Source organism: Pseudophryne corroboree, chromosome 3, assembly GCF_028390025.1.
Source record: "Pseudophryne corroboree isolate aPseCor3 chromosome 3, aPseCor3.hap2, whole genome shotgun sequence".
Taxonomy (NCBI): domain Eukaryota; kingdom Metazoa; phylum Chordata; class Amphibia; order Anura; family Myobatrachidae; genus Pseudophryne; species Pseudophryne corroboree.
The window spans coordinates 345,319,221-345,336,351 of record NC_086446.1 but is presented as its reverse complement, the minus strand read 5'-3'; the positions used below and the strand labels follow the sequence as shown (position 1 = coordinate 345,336,351).

Below are 17,131 nucleotides of genomic sequence, written 5' to 3'. Positions count from 1 at the left end.
CCCAGTAACACCCACTTCCTGTCAATCACACTACGATCACCAGAACGATGAAAAAGCCGTAAGTAAAATTCCTAACTGCATAGCAAATTTACTTGGCGCAGTCGCACTGCGGACATTGCGCATGCGCACTAAGCGGAAAATCGCTGCGATGCGAAAAAAAATACTGAGCGAACAACTCGGAATGACCCCCCATGTGCACTGCAGGGGGGTCAGATATAACATGTGCAGAGAGTTAGATTTGGGTGGGGTGAAATCTAAATTGCAGTGTAAAAATAAAGCAGTCAGTATTTACCCTGCACAGAAACAAAATAACCCACACAAATCTAACTCTCTCTGCAAAGGTTATATCTGTCACACCTGCAGTGCACATGTTTTTACCCAACTGCTAACAAATTTGCTGCTACGATCAACTCTGAATTACCACCATGGTTTTTCCCATCTGCTAACAAATTTGCTGCTGTGATCAGGTCTGAATTAGGCCCGAGTCCATTCCTCCTCTCTTTATGTCATAAGGATGAGGTTGAATTTGTCCGCAAGCCCCAGACAACACTAGATGTGTCATAGATGTTATTGAGTCCTTTTCCTTCTCCAGTGAACCACTATTACTGCTAGCATTGGACGTAAAGAAGGCCTTCGTCAGGCTTCACTGGGGTTACTTAACGGCAGTGTTGAAACATTTTGGTCTCTTCGGAAGGGCCCTGTCCTCCATAATGGCTCTCTATTCCAGCCCGTCAGCTACATTTATGGTGAATGGCCTTCTCTCTCCCACTTTCTCTAAAGCTAACGGCACCCATCAAGGTTACCCATTATCACCAGTGATTTTTGATTTTGCCAAAGAACCCCTTGCTGAAACTATTAGGACTAGGATATCTATACGAAGACCAGTTCTTTATGGCTCAGTGTATAAAATCTACCTGTTTGCAGACAATATCCTCTTAACCCTTACTGAATCTCTATCTAGTTTGCGGCATTTACATGCAGTATTAGAGGAATATACTATATAAGTATGTTATTATAAATTAAATACGTCGATAACTGAGGCCCTTCCGATAAATATTCCTCCTGACCTTCTATTAACCTTGCGATCCTTGTTCTCTTACTATTGGCAAGATGTAAGCCTTAAATATCTGGGAATTCATAGATGATTAACAGTTCTGTAACCTTAAAAAAATACAACTGCATATGTATTTGCGTACAGAAAATGTTTCCTTCAATGGGTGCTGTGGTACATTGATATTGCAAATATTAAATGTAAAATAAATAATCTTCAACAGTATGCAGTTTGCAATTACATTTATTATGTACGATCATTGAGCAACATAAGTTAAGAAAAAAAATTACACTTTTGGTATGGTTCCCCTTTACTAGATAAGAATTTTCTTTCTTCACTGTTTCGGGTCTCTTCAAGTGAGCAGCACTGTCCTATACTGTCCATAGTCACAGCAATCCATAGCTTTCATTGCCTACAAGACACTCCCCTGGCACATAAGGAGCTTTGCGTATCAAGTGTTTGGCTTGGTGACGTTGGCACATCTTTTCACCTGTATAAATAATGATAGAAAAAAAAGGAAGAGCTGATATAATTAACCTAATTACTTAACACAGAGACCTGTGTCTTTAAATGTTTGTACATTTTCATGCCTTACAATACAATTTACCCCACACTAGGAATACATTTTGTGATGACTTCTGAGTGGGCCTTGTGGGAACTCTAGCTCTCCTTGCCTTCCCAAGGGTACAAGCCAATTACTGGCAAACATTGCTGCTTGCTGCCCTCACCACAGGTTCTATTCCCACTCAGTTGGTGGCGTGGACCCCCCAGCCGGGTGGGAATACCGAGCAATTGTTTTGATTCCGTGTGCCTGCATTTCACCGGATGTTGGGTTTCCAGCATCGGTCTCCTGATCGCCAGGATCCCGACAGCTGGTATATTGACTTCTTCCGGTAACCCCACTTTTAATTTGCCCATACTGTGTAACACTGTGTTTTGTATTTGTTGATTTTATTTGCTTAACCTCTGCTACCTGTTTTAACACGTTTTATTCACTTAAGTGGATGTTCTATGTTGCTCTTCAATTGTGATTTTGTATAACCTTTTTGTTTTATTTTAATTGTCCAATTCTGCCAATTGTTTGCTTTTTATTTATTGTAACTTGCAGTCTTAAAATAAAATATTTAGAAAAAAACCTCAATACAATTTACCATTTTAATAATACTTAAATGACATATCTTTACACAAGTTGATATATCTGTAATAATTCCATATTAATTTTCATTTCTGAAATCATCACATCAGTGTTTTATACTTGTGTATTAGAAACGGCATCCGGATGATAGATCTACACTGCCTAGTTAGACAGTGAATAGGTCAACGCCATATGGTCAGCATGCATTAGGTCGACAGGGACAAAAGGTCAACTTGTTGACACGTTTTTTCCCCACATTTTCCCAACATTTGCTTGCTTTGCAATCCACATGGATTACTATTGGGAATTATAACCTTGTCCAAAGAGTGGCAAGTGTCTACATTTCTACTGATGGTGTTCACAGAATATGAAATATACAAGATGTGGCCCAAAAAACACCCACCCAAAAATGTGTCGACCATTTGTGTGTCGACCATTCTCATGTGGAACTTTAAATCCTGTCAACCTTCACTATTGTGGACCTTTCATCTGCTGACCTTTTGTACCTGTCGACCTAATGCATATCGACCATATGGTGTTGACCTATAGATTGTGTCTATATAGACAGTGTAGAGCTTCTATACCACACCCTTATAAACATATCCCCTAATCAACAATAACATATTTTACAGCATGGGATATTTTTGCCCTACATAATATAGTCAATGAGTAGCTATATAATGACTGAGAGAGCAATATGACTCCCTCAGTCTTCTCCCCCACTGACGCCTGCATGATGCAATCGCTTGGTGACGGGTCGTGCTCTATGGCCACTATGGGCGGTACATGTGCGCAGGCCCGATGGACGCGACCTGCTGCATGCAAACGCAGCGGCTGCGTCCATCTCTGTATAGCCCCCATTGTCTGTACTCTTTCCACAACTCCTACACCAAGACGCAAAGGCCCTATCTATTCTAAACTGCCACAACTTCCATAGTATGATGGAGAAATTGCTGGTGAATAGTCCTAAAATGAAAATATACAAAACATATGTCATATAGCTGTTTAAAGATTACTTGTTCAAATGAATAAACTTCAACATATTTAAATATTGAAAAAGTAAGGACCAAATATAAAGATCATGTCTAATTTTCATCACAATAATATGCATATTTATCAAATTAATTTGTAAGAAATATGTAGAAAACACGTTTTCAGGGTATCCTGCAAAAATTAAGGCTCGCCAGGATGTATGAAGGGCTGACTGCAGCAGATATCAGAAATATGCCCCAGTTACTTTACAAAAACATTTTCATTTAAGTTGCCTAAGGCTAATCCCAAGAAATAAAATCAAACATGGCATTATTAGACATTACTGTAATGTAATATCTCCATTTTCATTCATAAAAGCAGCGTCCACAGCTTTCTATGGAGGCTATCGTCTTCTTCTTATTATTACTCCCAGTTATTTAAATATAGCACACACATATTCTGCAGTGCTTTACAGAGCATATTCAGCCATTCACAACAGCCCAGTGGAGCTTACACTCTATATTCCCTATTACATGCGCGCGCGCACACACACACACACACACACACACACACACACACACACACACACACACACACACACACACACACACACACACACACACACACGCGCTAGGGTTAATTTTGTTTAGGGCCTATTAACCTACCAGTATATTTTTTGGATTGTGGGAGGAAACTGGAGACCCTGGAGGAAACCCGTGCAAGCACAGGAAGAATATACAAACTCTACACAGTTAGGGCCATGGTGGGAATTGAACCTATGACCTCAGTGTTGTGAGGCATTATGTTAATCATTACAGTACTTTACCACTGCTAATATGAGGATTCATCGGAAGATGAAAGCTCAATAAATTCTACTTCGGCATACAAAAAGGAGGAGAAAGGTCTCAGCTCAGTGGATATAGCTGAGTTAATTAAAGCAATGAAAGCCATTCTATCCTTAGAGGATTAAGCAGAGCCTGTGTTAAAAACCAAGGCACCTGTGTTTAAACGTCCCAAAACAGTTAAGACTGAGTTTCCAGGGTCAGATCAGCTGATGGAAATTATGGAAGAGGCTTGGGCTATGCCCAATAAGAATTTTAGAATTCCTAAGAAATGGAATTCCAATTATCCTCTTCCAGCTGTGGATTGTTTAAAAAGGGAGGTGGCTCCTAAAGTAGATACACATGTAATTCGATTAGTGCGAAAATCTACATTACCTTTGCCTTCAACATCATTAAATGATGTCACGGATAGGAGAGTGGATGGTTTTCTAAAAAACATTTTTTCCCTTTCTGGGGCAGTCATAAGGCCAGCCATGGCTTCAGCTTGAATGGCAAAGGCAGTGGCTGCCTGGGCTGATGCATTGGAGGGGGATTTTTCAATAGCTTCTAGAGAGTAAAAATTCCAGTTCTTGGAAGCAACAGCATTGGATATGGGTTCTATTGCCGCTAGGGCATTAGCTTCAACAATAGCTGCTCGCAGAGCAGTTTGGCTACGTATGTGGAAAGCTGATTCAGAATCTAAGAAGGTTTTGGAATCTTTGCCCTTTACTGGAGATATTCTTTTTGGTAAAGAACTGATAGATATTCTGGAGTCTTAAGCAGACTCCAAGAAGGTCAAGTTTCCTTCCACATACAATTTCAAACCTAAAGTTCCGGCTTTTCGGCCCTTTCGGTCTCGAGGAAAAGCTAAAGGTAAAAGTGATGGCAAGGAGACCCCAATACAACTAGTCAGGTAAGACTAAAAAGCATTGGGCTACCAGAGGACCGGTTGGGAAAACAGATAATAAGCCATCAGCCTGATGGTGCGGGTCTCCACCTGGGGGACCCCGGGGTGGGGGGCCGACTTCTTCAGTTTGCACAGATCTGGAAGCAGTCTACAACAGATGCCTGGGTGCAGGAAGCAGTATCCCTAGGTCAGGGGTGGGAAACCTCCGGCCCTTGGGCCGTATAAGGCCCGCAAAGCCGTTGGTTTGGGCCCACCCGCTTGGGTCATTGAGACACGCCGCCGCTCAGTCCGGTGGCAGCGTGTCTCAGCTGTCAGGGAGGAGAGCGCAGCTACTATGTCCGGCGGTAGGTAAGATCTCAAACCAGCCGACGGTTCATGAGCCAATCAGAGCTCGTGGACCGGCAGCCAATCAGGAGCCGCCGCTGCCAGTCCGCGAGCTCTGATTGGCTCACGAACCGGCGGCTGGTTTGAGGTCCTACACGCCGCCGCCGCCCGACATTTCCGTGCTCTCCTCCCTGTCCTGACACCCGCCGGATGGAGCATGAGCAGCAGCAGCGGTGAGCAGCAAAGTAGGGTGGGGTGGGGCACTGTGGGGGCATTTGTATACCTGGCACTGTGAGGGCATTTGTGGATCTGGCACTGTGGGGGCATTTGTATACCTGGCACTGTGAGGGCATTTGTGGATCTGGCACTGTGGGGGCATTTGTATACCTGGCACTGTGGGGGCATTTGTGGATCTGGCACGGTGGGGGCATTTGTGGATCTGGCACTGTGGAGGCATTTGTGGATCTGGCACTGTGGGGGCATTTGTGGATCTGGCACTGCGGGGGCATTTGTGGATCTGGCACTGCGGGGGCATTTGTGGATCTGACACTGTTGGGTCTATTTGTATATCTGACACTGTTGGGGGCATTTGTATACCTGACACTGTGGGGGCAATTGTGGATCTGGCACTGTGGGGGCAATTGTGGATCTGGCACTGTGGAGGCAATTGTGGATCTGGCACTGTGGAGGCAATTATGGATCTGGCACTGCAGTATTGGGGGCATATGTGTATCACGTCCCATTTTAATTGGCCACACCCATTTTTTTGGGCGCGCACGCGCAGACCTACTGGGGGGCAGGGTAATTTTTTAAGTTGAGAATTTTTGTATGGCCCCCGAAGGATTTTATAAATATCCAAATGGCCCTTGGTAGCAAAAAAGTTCCCCATCCCTGCTCTAGGTTATGCTTTTGCCTTCAAGAAGCACCCTCCTCGAAGGTGTTTTTGTACCAGCCCGTCTCGGGTAGAGACGAAGGCCAGGGCTTTGTTAGAGGCAGTTCAGAAATTGCTTCACTCAAGAGTACAGGAGTAGTCATTCCAGTTCCTCCTGCACAACAAGGACAGGGTTTTTTCTCCAACCTGTTTTCAGTTCAGAAGCCGAATGGGTCATTTTGGCCCATTCTCAATCTCAAAGTACTGAACAAATACATTTGAGTACTTCGGTTTCACATGGAGATGTTACGTTACATCATTCTGGCCATGGAGCCAGGGGATTATATGGTATCCCTGGATATACAGGATGCTTACCTACATGTTCCTATAGCACTGTCCCATCAGTGCTATCTCAGGTTCAATATCCTCCAACAGCATTTTCAGTTCCAGGCACTACCTTTTGGGTTAGCCACAGCTCCCAAAGTATTTACCAAGATTATGGTGGTAATGGCAGCTTATCTCCGCCAGCAGGGAGTAAGAATATTTCCATAGCTTGACGATCTTTTAATCCTGGCACATGTCATCTGCAACAGACAATAACGTGTCTGCAGAACCACAGGTGGGTCATAAATTGGGCAAAATCATCTCTGGTTCCGTCACAAGGGATGACTCACTTGGGGTTTGTACTGGATTCAGGTCTTCAGAGAGTAATTTTACCTCTGAACAAGATATACAAGGTTCAGTCAAGGATTCAGGACTTGTTAAACAGTCAAAAGGTATCCATTCATGCAGCAATGCACGTGATGGGTTTGATGGTGTCAACATTCAACATGGTGGAGTATGCACAATTCCACTCGAGGCCTCTATAGCGTCTGATTCTTGTCAAATGGAATGGGTTGCATCAGACGATAAAAACACAGACTATGGTTCTTACGAAAGACGTAAGAAGGTCATTAGCCTGGTGGCTACAGACATCCCATCTGGACATGGGAAGACCCTTTTGGATATCAGATTGGGAAATTCTGATGACAGATGCTAGACTCCAGGGCTGGGGAGCAGTGTCTGGAAGGCTGTGTTTTCAGGGGCAATGGACCAAGGAAGAAAGTTGCCTGCCAATAAATATATTAAAACTTCTGGCCATATACATGGCACTGATTCAGGCAAAGGACATTCTTCGGGGAAAACCAGTCCAGATCCACTCGGACAATGCGACGGCAGTAGCGTACCTCAACCATCAGGGAGGAACTTGCAGCCGAAAAGCGATGAAGGAGGTAAGTCACATACTAAAGTGGGCAGAACTTCATCATCCAGCCTTGTCCGCAGTGTTCGTTCCGGGAGTCCTGAACTGGGAAGTGGACTTTCTCAGTCGACACGCCATTTAGGCAAGCGAATGGACTCTACACCCAGAGGTCTTCCAGACTCTAGTAGACAAGTGGGGGTTGCCAGAGATAGATCTCATGGCGTCCCAGCTGAACAACAAAGTGCTCGCATACGGGTCAAGAACCAAGGATCCCAGAGCGATCTTTGTGGATTCCCTGTCATTGAGATGGGATTTTCATCTGGCTTATGTGTTTCCTCCAAACACCCTATTAGATGAGAAAGATAAAGCAAGGAAAAGGTGCCATGATACTAATAGCTCCGGCTTGGCCCAGAAGACATTGGTACACAGATCTGCAGAGGATGTCGATGGATGTCCCACTTCTGCTCCCTCAACGTCCAGCTCTACTGATGCAGGGTCCTTGTTATCATAGACATCTGGATCGACTGTCTTTGACAGCGTGGCTCTTGAAACCTCTATCCTGAAGTCAAGAGGATTCTCACAACAGGTAATTCAAACTATGCTCAGAGCGAGGTAACCTTCCTCAGCTCGCATTTATCACTGAATATGGCAAACCAATATTCATTGGTGCAGTGAATGGAAAATGGACCCTAAGTCTTTCAGAATTTCCAGGGTCTTAGCATTCCTTCAGGCAGGAATGGATAAAGGTTTGAAGTTGGCTTCCTTGAGAGTGCAAGTGTCGGCATTGACTGTATGGTTCCAAAAGAAAATTGCCAATTTACAGGATGTGCGTACTTTTTTTCCAGGGAATGCTGCGCATTCAACCTCCTTTCGTTCCTCCTACAGTGCCTTGGGACTTAAGTCTAGTTCTGAAAGCCCTTCAAGTTGCCCCGTTTGAACCACTTAATAAAGTGGATCTTAAATTGTTGACAGCTAAAGTTCTCTTTCTACTGGCTATGGCATCAGCTAGAAGAGTATCAGATTTAGGGGCATTACGATGTCATTCCCCATTTCTGATTTTTTTTTATCCAGATAAAGCAATTCTCAGAACTAGAGCTGGGTATCTTCCAAAGGTGGTGTCTAAATTCCACCTTTAATGAAGAAATTGTAGTCCCGGCTTTCCAGGTACCGGGCCTTTCTGTGGGAGATGCATCGCTGGACGTAGTCCGTGCATTAAGGATCTACATGGATCATACCAGTGCCATCAGAAAGACAGATTCTCTCTTCATTCTCTATGGATTTCACAAGAGAGGATGGCCTGCTGATAAGCACACACTGGCAAGATGGCTTCGGATGAAAATTTCACAAGCATATTCTCAGGTTGATCTCCCTGTTCCAGCTAATGTCTCTGCTCACTCTACTCGTAAGGTAGGTCCATCATGGGCAGCACAATGTGGTGCTTCAGCAGAACAGATATGTAAGATAGCCACATAGTCTTGCATTAACACATTCATTAGACATTATGCCTTGGATACCTTTGCCTCTCATGATCCTGAATTCGGGCAAAGAATTCTCCTGTCCAATCAGGAGCGTCTCCACCATTAAATTGCTTTGGGAAATCCCATTGTTATCCTGTGGATAATCTGTGGACCCTGCCGGAGAAATATACGTTAGAGTAAGAACTTACCGTTAATAACGGTATTTCTCCTAAGTCCACAGGGTTCCCACCCTGACGCACCTGATTTGAGGATCATTTTACTCCCTAATCTCTTCCTTCTTCTACGGAAGGGTGTGCATGTGTGTTCTTCTTGCTTGATTAGGGCTCTCTATGATGCTCCTGCCTTGAGCTTTGGAATACAACTGATTTGCCTGAGCAAGGAGGCAGGGATATATGGACGGGCCTGTTGCATGCTGGGAGGCCGGAAAAGCCTTGACCGAGTGGTGCAAATCCGCTGTCGCTTCATCATATCCCATTATTATCCTGTGGATCCTGTGGACTTAGGAGAAATACCGTTATCAACGGTAAGTTATTACCATAACGTATATTTTTACAGATGCAGCAGCATGATGTCATATCATCGCGCTGCTGGACACCGAAGAGAAGCCAAGCCGCAAGCAAAGGGGGAGCAGCACAGCATCCTCATTATGCCATACAGGTAAGCGTGGGCTGGCTGGGCTGGGGAGAAACAGGTTGGGAGGGGAGGGGGTGTGTGTGCTGAGGAGGATGATGGGAAGAGAGACACAGAGGGGTAGACTGACACAGAGGTGTTGGACACTGACAAACCCAAAGGGGGAGGCTGAGGGACTAAGGGGAGGTAGTTGTGGAGTGACAACTATCTGAAGTGACAGGACAGGAGGCTGGAGAGACACAAGCGGGAGGAGGCCGGAGGGGATACAGGGGGCAGGAAGTGAAACGGGGCACGATCTGGTTAAACCTCTGTTGTATGATGATGAAATTGGTTATATTCCTACACAAACAGGCATCTTGTGGACCATGTGATCTCCTACATGAATAGTGAATAAGGACTGTAGACACTGCCAGCCTAGAGAGGATCAGTTTCTTCATAGGTGAAACCAACCATATACAGTAGGTAAGGTGCGTTTGCACTAGAATGGAGAGGAATGCTCCCAGAGTGATGAGAAACGGTTGGCTTGTCATGCCATTTTTTTTTCATGTGTCTGAGGCACTCACATAGAGTACCACCAAGAAATTTTCTCTACTTGCACTGTAGTCTCATTTTTTTGCATATGGCACCTTGAAACTCACAGGAAATATAGTAGAATCACACCAGTTTTGCAAAATTGCAACCTATCACATTCCCATCCCTTTGTCTTTACTGTGAACCAAGGGGTTTATTCTGAGATGGACGCGGCTGTGTCCATCTGGTCTGTGAATGCGCGACCTTACACATTGCAGCCACATTCCGGAAAGGCTGCGGCCCCAGTGTAATTGACAGGTACATCCGTTGCAGGGGGCATCCATGCGCTGTTGGGGGGCGTCCCAAAAGGGGGCAGGCCAGGTCCATTTTTGGGGCAGCTGAATGACGTCACATGCAGCTGCTACGGGGGGGGGGAAAATGGGGTCAACCTTAGTTCTGATGCGTCTGCAATCTAATTGAGGAGATGGACGCAGATTGCTGCATACGCATCTCTGACTAAGGCCTTAAGTGTACTATGCTGCAATGTGATAGGTGTGAAGACAAAAGACCCAACAAATCTAAAATGTTTATTTTGATTGAAATGTGTTTTTTTTTTCTCATACAAACTCTCCAAAACAATCTTTTCTTTAGTCGGACATATTTTTCTAGTGATCACATGATCAGTAAACAATAACTAAATGGGCATGTGGATAGAAGGATAAGTCTCCGATTTTTCAATGTTAGCACAATTATGAACATGCCTCATGTGTTCCCCTATCTCTGGAATACATAACGTCTTCCAGTGCTGGGTGTGATCACAGGAGAGAGCACCAGAAAATAACTACTTGGCTGCCATGTTATTTGAAAGATAATTCCCCTCATTAAAATGTGGATGCACCGGAGTTTGAGGGAGATCTTCCCCTACCCCTCAACTTCTTACTGTAAGGGTTTTGTCTGGTCACACTGATCACCAGACAGTAACTTGTAAAGTCTCGCAGTTTGAAAGAGGGTGTTCTGATCTTTTAAACAAGGGTACCCTTAGCTCAATAGATAAAAGAATGGCGGAGAAATGGGACTTCGGTTTTTTTAATCTAGTGCATGTTAAGCCCTGCACCCTTGTGACAATGTGACAAATCATTGCAATAATGCAATTACTGCCAGATTCCTCACCTACTCATTACTGGTAGGTGGTATTTTATTTCATTTTTATTTAAAGTTCTTGAAGATGAGTAGAACTTGTCTTTCACTTTTTTAATGTTCATGTTGTAGGCCAGTCCCAATCGTCTTCAGCACTGAAAAGATTACACCATGGGTCTCTAATGAGGCATAACTTGCCCAAAACACTGCTACAGTACCATAGCTACACTAGTTAGCCCTCTAGTTTTACAGGGGCAAACGCAGAATTTGAAGACAGGGTTTCCAAATGCAATGCATAAATTTCCCACTCTGTGGAACATTGGAGCAAATGCGGGATTCTGGGGGAGCGGTAGAAGAACCTAGTGCTGACCTTGGACATTAATAAAAACATTGGTCTTTTTATATACTGGATGGAATATAATATCAATATTTAACACTATGGATGGTCTATAGTATAGGCTCTTTCAAACATATTTATTATAAATAAATAATATAAGTAGTCAGGAAAAATAAGATTTTAAACCTACCGGTAAATTTTTTTCTCCTAGTCCGTAGAGGATGTTGAGGACTCCGTAAGGACCATGGGGTATAGACGGGCTCCGCAGGAGACATGGGCACTCTAAAGACTTTAGATGGGTGTGCACTGGCTCCTCCCTCTATGCCCCTCCTCCTGACCTCAGTTAAAGAACTGTACCCAGAGGAGACGGATAGTACGAGGAAAGGATTTTTGTTAATCTAAGGGCAAGATTCATACCAGCCCACACCATCCACACCGTATAACATGGAATATACGCAACCAATTAACAGTATGAACAAAACAGCATCAGCCAAAGACTGATCTTAACTGTAACATAAACCTTATGTAAGCAATAACTATATACAGGCCTTGCAGAAATATGTCCGCACTGGGATGGGCGCCCAGCATCCTCTACGGACTAGGAGAAAAAGATTTACCGGTAGGTTTAAAATCTTATTTTCGCTTACGTCCTAGAGGATGCTGGGGACTCCGTAAGGACCATGGGGATTATACCAAAGCTCCAGACCGGGCGGGAGAGTGCGGATGACTCTGCAGCACCGATTGAGCAAACATGAGGTCCTCATCAGCCAGGGTATCAAACTTGTAGAATTTTGCAAAAGTGTTTGAACCCGACCAAGTAGCTGCTCGGCACAGCTGTAATGCCGAGGCGCCTCGGGCAGCCGCCCAAGAAGAGCCCACCTTCCTAGTGGAATGGGCCTTTACCGAATTTGGTAACGGCAATCCAGCCGTAGAATGAACCTGCTGAATCGTGTTACAGATCCAGCGAGCAATAGTCTGCTTAGAAGCAGGAGCGCCAGCCTTGTTGGCCACACACAGGACAAACAGTGCCTCTGTTTTCCTAACCCGAGCCGTCCTGGCTACATAAATTTTTAAGGCCCTGACTACATCAAGGGACTTGGAATCCTCCAAGTTACCCGTAGCCACAGGCACCACAATAGGTTGGTTCATATGAAACGATGAAACCACCTTAGGCAAAAATTGAGGACGAGTCCTCAACTCTGCTCTATCCACATGGAAAATCAGATAGGGGCTTCTGTGAGATTCGGACACCCGCCTTGCAGATGCCAAGGCCAACAACATGACCACCTTCCAAGTGAGAAATTTTAATTCAACCGTTTGACGAGGTTCAAACCAGTGAGATTTTAGGAACTGTAACACCACGTTAAGGTCCCATGGTGCCACTGGGGGCACAAAAGGAGGCTGGATGTGCAGGACTCCCTTTACAAAAGTCTGGACTTCTGGAAGAGAAGCCAATTCCTTCTGAAAGAAAATTGATAGGGCCGAAATCTTTACCTTAATGGAGCCTAACTTTAGGCCCATATCCACTCCTGTCTGTAGAAAGTGGAGAAAACGGCCCAGATGGAAATCTCCCGTAGGAGCATTCTTGGCTTCACACCAAGATACATACTTCCTCCAGATACGGTGATAATGTTTCGCCGTCACCTCCTTCCTAGCCTTTATTAGAGTAGGGATGACTTCCTCCAGAATACCTTTTCCAGCAAGGATTTGGCGTTTAACGCCATGCCGTCAAATGTAACCGCGGTAAGTCTTGGAACACGCAGGGCCCCTGCTGCAACAGGTCCTCCCTGAGAGGAAGAGGCCACGGATCTTCTGTGAGCATTTCCTGAAGATCTGAATACCAGGCCCTTCGAGGCCAATCTGGAACAATGAGTATTGTCTGCACTCTTTTTCGTCTTATGATTCTCAATATTTTTGAGATGAGCGGAAGAGGAGGGAACACATAGACTGACTGAAACACCAATGGTGTCGTCACCAGGGCATCCACCGCTACTGCCTGAGGGTCCCTTGATCTGGCACAATACCTCTGAAGCTTCTTGTTGAGGCGAGACGCCATCATGTCTATTTGAGGAAGTCCCCAATGACTTGTTATCTCTGCAAAAACTTCTTGATGAAGTCCCCACTCTCCTGGATGGAGATCGTGTCTGCTGAGGAAGTCTGCTTCCCAGTTTTCTACTCCCGGAATGAAGACAGCTGACAGAGCGCTTAAGTGATTTTCCGCCCAGCGAAGAATCCTGGTGGCTTCCGCCATTGCCACTCTGCTCCTTGTTCCGCCTCGGCTGTGATTGAATCAGAACCGGTCGGTCGCGAAGAAGATTCTCCGCTTGTCGTAGGCCGTTGTATATGGCCCTCAACTCCAGTACGTTGATGTGTAGACAAGCCTCCTGGCTTGACCAGAGTCCCTGAAAATGTCTTCCTTGTGTGACTGCTCCCCATCCTCGGACGCTCGCATCCGTGGTCATCAGAACCCAGTCTTGAATACCGAACCTGCGACCCTCGAGAAGGTGAGCACTCTGCAGCCACCACAGGAGAGAGACCCTGGCCCTGGGGGACAGGCTTATTTTCTGATGCATTTGTAAATGGGACCCTGACCACTTGTCCAGAAGGTCCCACTGAAATGTCCTTGCATGGAACCTGCCGAAGGGGATGGCCTCGTAGGCCGCCACCATTTTTCCCAGTACTCAAGTGCATTGATGGACTGACTCTTTTTGGTTTTAGCAGGACCCTGACCATGTTCTGGAGTTCCTGGGCTTTTTCCACTGGGAGAAAAACCCTCTTCTGTTCCGTGTCCAGAATCATGCCTAAGAAAGATAGCCGAGTCGTTGGAATCAACTGTGACTTTGGTAGATTTAGAATCCAGCCGTGCTGTTGCAGCACTCTCAAGGAGAGCGACACGCTTTTCAGCAATTGATCTCTCGATTTCGCTTTTATCAGGAGATCGTCCAAGTACGGGATAATTGTGACTCCCTGCCTGCGCAGGAGCACCATCATTTCCGCCATTACCTTGGTGAAAATCCTCGGGGCCGTGGAAAGCCCAAACGGCAACGTCTGAAACTGGTAATGACAGTCCTGTACAGCGAATCTCAGGTACGCCTGATAAGGAGGATATATGGGGACATGAAGGTATGCATCCTTTATGTCTAGTGACACCATAAAATCCCCCCCCCCCCTTCCAGGCTGGAGATAACTGCCCGGAGCGATTCCATCTTGAATTTGAACTTTTTCAAGTACAGGTTTAGGGATTTTAGATTCAGAATGGGTCTGACCGAGCCATCCGGTTTCGGGACCACAAACAGGGTTGAATAGTACCCTTTCCCCTGTTGGACCAGGGGAACCTTGATAATCACTTGCTGTTGATACAGCTTTTGAATTGCAGCTAAAATTATTTCCCTCTTTTGGGGAGAAGCTGGCAAAGCCGACTTGAAAAATCGGCGAGGAGGCACCTCTTCGAATTCCAGTTTGTAGCCTTGGGATATAATTTCCATTGCCCAAGGATACACGTCTGACAGAACCCAGACCTGGCTGAAGAGTCGAAGACGTGCCCCCACCGGCGCGGACTCCCTCAGTGGAGCCCCAGCGTCATGCGGTGGATTTAGTAGAAGCCGGGGAGGACTTCTGCTCCTGGAAACTAGCCGTAGCAGGCATTCTTTTCCCTCTACCCTTACCTCTGGCGAGGAAGGTAGAGCCCCGACCTCTTCTGGACTTATGCGACCGAAAGGACTGCATCTGATATTGTGGTGTTTTCTTTTGCTGTGGGGGAACATAAGGCAAAAAAGAAGACTTACCCGCGGTAGCCGTGGAAACCAGGTCCGCGAGACCCTCCCCAAATAAGACCTCACCCTTGTAAGGTAAAACTTCCATATGTCTCTTTGAGTCGGCATCACCCATTCATTGGCGGGTCCACAGGGCTCGCCTAGCAGAAATAGCCATGGCGTTGGCTCTTGAACCTAACAGCCCAACGTCTCTCGCAGCGTCTCTCATATATAAGGCTGCGTCTGTAATGTGACCCAAGGTCAATAAAATGCTCTCCCTATCTAGGGTGTCAATGTCAGATGACAAGTTATCTGCCCATGCTGCTACTGCGCTACATACCCATGCTGACGCTACTGCCGATCTGAGCAAGGCACCCGTATGTGTATAAAGTGATTTTAAGGTAGTTTCCTGTCTGCGATCAGCAGGATCCTTGAGGGCTGCCGTGTCCGGAGATGGTAGCGCCACCTTTTTGGACAAGCGCGTCAAAGCCTTGTCCACCCTGGGCGAGGATTCCCACCGTTACCTGTCCTGCGCGGGGAAAGGGTACGCCATAAGAATTCTCTTGGGAATCTGCAGTTTCTTGTCTGGAGTTTCCCAAGCCTTTTCAAATAAAGCGTTCAGCTCATGAGACGGGGGAAAGGTTACCTCAGGTTTCTTTTCCTTAAACATGCATACCCACGTGTCAGGGACAAAGGGGTCATCTGTGATATGCAAAACATCTTTTATAGCAATAATAAGATTTTACTCACCGGTAAATCTATTTCTCGTAGTCCGTAGTGGATGCTGGGAACTCCGTAAGGACCATGGGGAATAGACAGGCTCCGCAGGAGACTGGGCACTCTAAGAAAGAATTAGATCTACTGGTGTGCACTGGCTCCTCCCTCTATGCCCCTCCTCCAGACCTCAGTTAGGGAAACTGTGCCCGGAAGAGCTGACACAATAAGGAAAGGATTTGGAATCCCGGGTAAGACTCATACCAGCCACACCAATCACACCGTACAACTCGTGATACTATACCCAGTTAACAGTATGAATAACAACTGAGCCTCACGAACAGATGGCTCATAACAATAACCCTTTAGTTAGGCAATAACTATATACAAGTATTGCAGACAATCCGCACTTGGGATGGGCGCCCAGCATCCACTACAGACTACGAGAAATAGATTTACCGGTGAGTAAAATCTTATTTTCTCTGACGTCCTAGTGGATGCTGGGAACTCCGTAAGGACCATGGGGATTATACCAAAGCTCCCAAACGGGCGGGAGAGTGCGGATGACTCTGCAGCACCGAATGAGCAAACTCAAGGTCCTCCTCAGCCAGTGATAAACGAAAAAAGAGACGTCTCCCAGCGCTAAAAATAATCAGGTTTGGAGTTGATTATAATTAGTGATATCTATAAATATACTTAAGAATCACTCAAAAAGCACTAAAAACGGCAATATAATTTATAAATGAATTTTTTATTGACCTGGTACAAAATAAAATGGGACCCTAATCATAAGGTCTTCTCTATTCTTAAAATTAAAAGTGATCCTAATACCGGTATACAAGAAAAGTTACAAACAACATAGGAACATAAAAAACATAAAACACACAGTGATGCGCTAGATGGCGGTTTATTCACTGTACAAATTCCTCAGATATGTATAGGTACATAGGGCTGATTTATATACCACAGTCAGTGTTCATATTAGGAGTGCATCCAATAGATGGGACATCAGGGACACGCTAAATAGCGATGAATGTTTGTATTCCTTTAAGTGAAGTGCTGTCACAGTCACTACTCGTATGTGGAATCGATCCAACAGAGATTCTGGTAATTACCAGCCAACCTACATAAAGTCTATAATTGACAAAGACTATGAAGGCGGGGGTCTTCACTTCTGGGTGTGTTCAGGATATATAGCTGCACTTACTTCAAAGTATCCGGAAGTCGATAGAACGGGTGTCTGCCGGCAGAC

General features: G+C 45.4%; 1 long non-coding RNA gene across 1 annotated transcript in view; it reads right to left on the bottom strand.

Moving 5' to 3' along the window:
* Positions 1-1,276: 1,276 nt before the first annotated feature.
* Positions 1,277-17,131, bottom strand: part of LOC135057770 (uncharacterized) — a 30,899-nt gene continuing 15,044 nt past the window's right edge. Inside the window, exon 2 of the long non-coding RNA XR_010244355.1 lies at positions 1,277-1,541. This is a non-coding gene — a long non-coding RNA (uncharacterized LOC135057770). The remainder of the gene's footprint in view (positions 1,542-17,131) is intronic.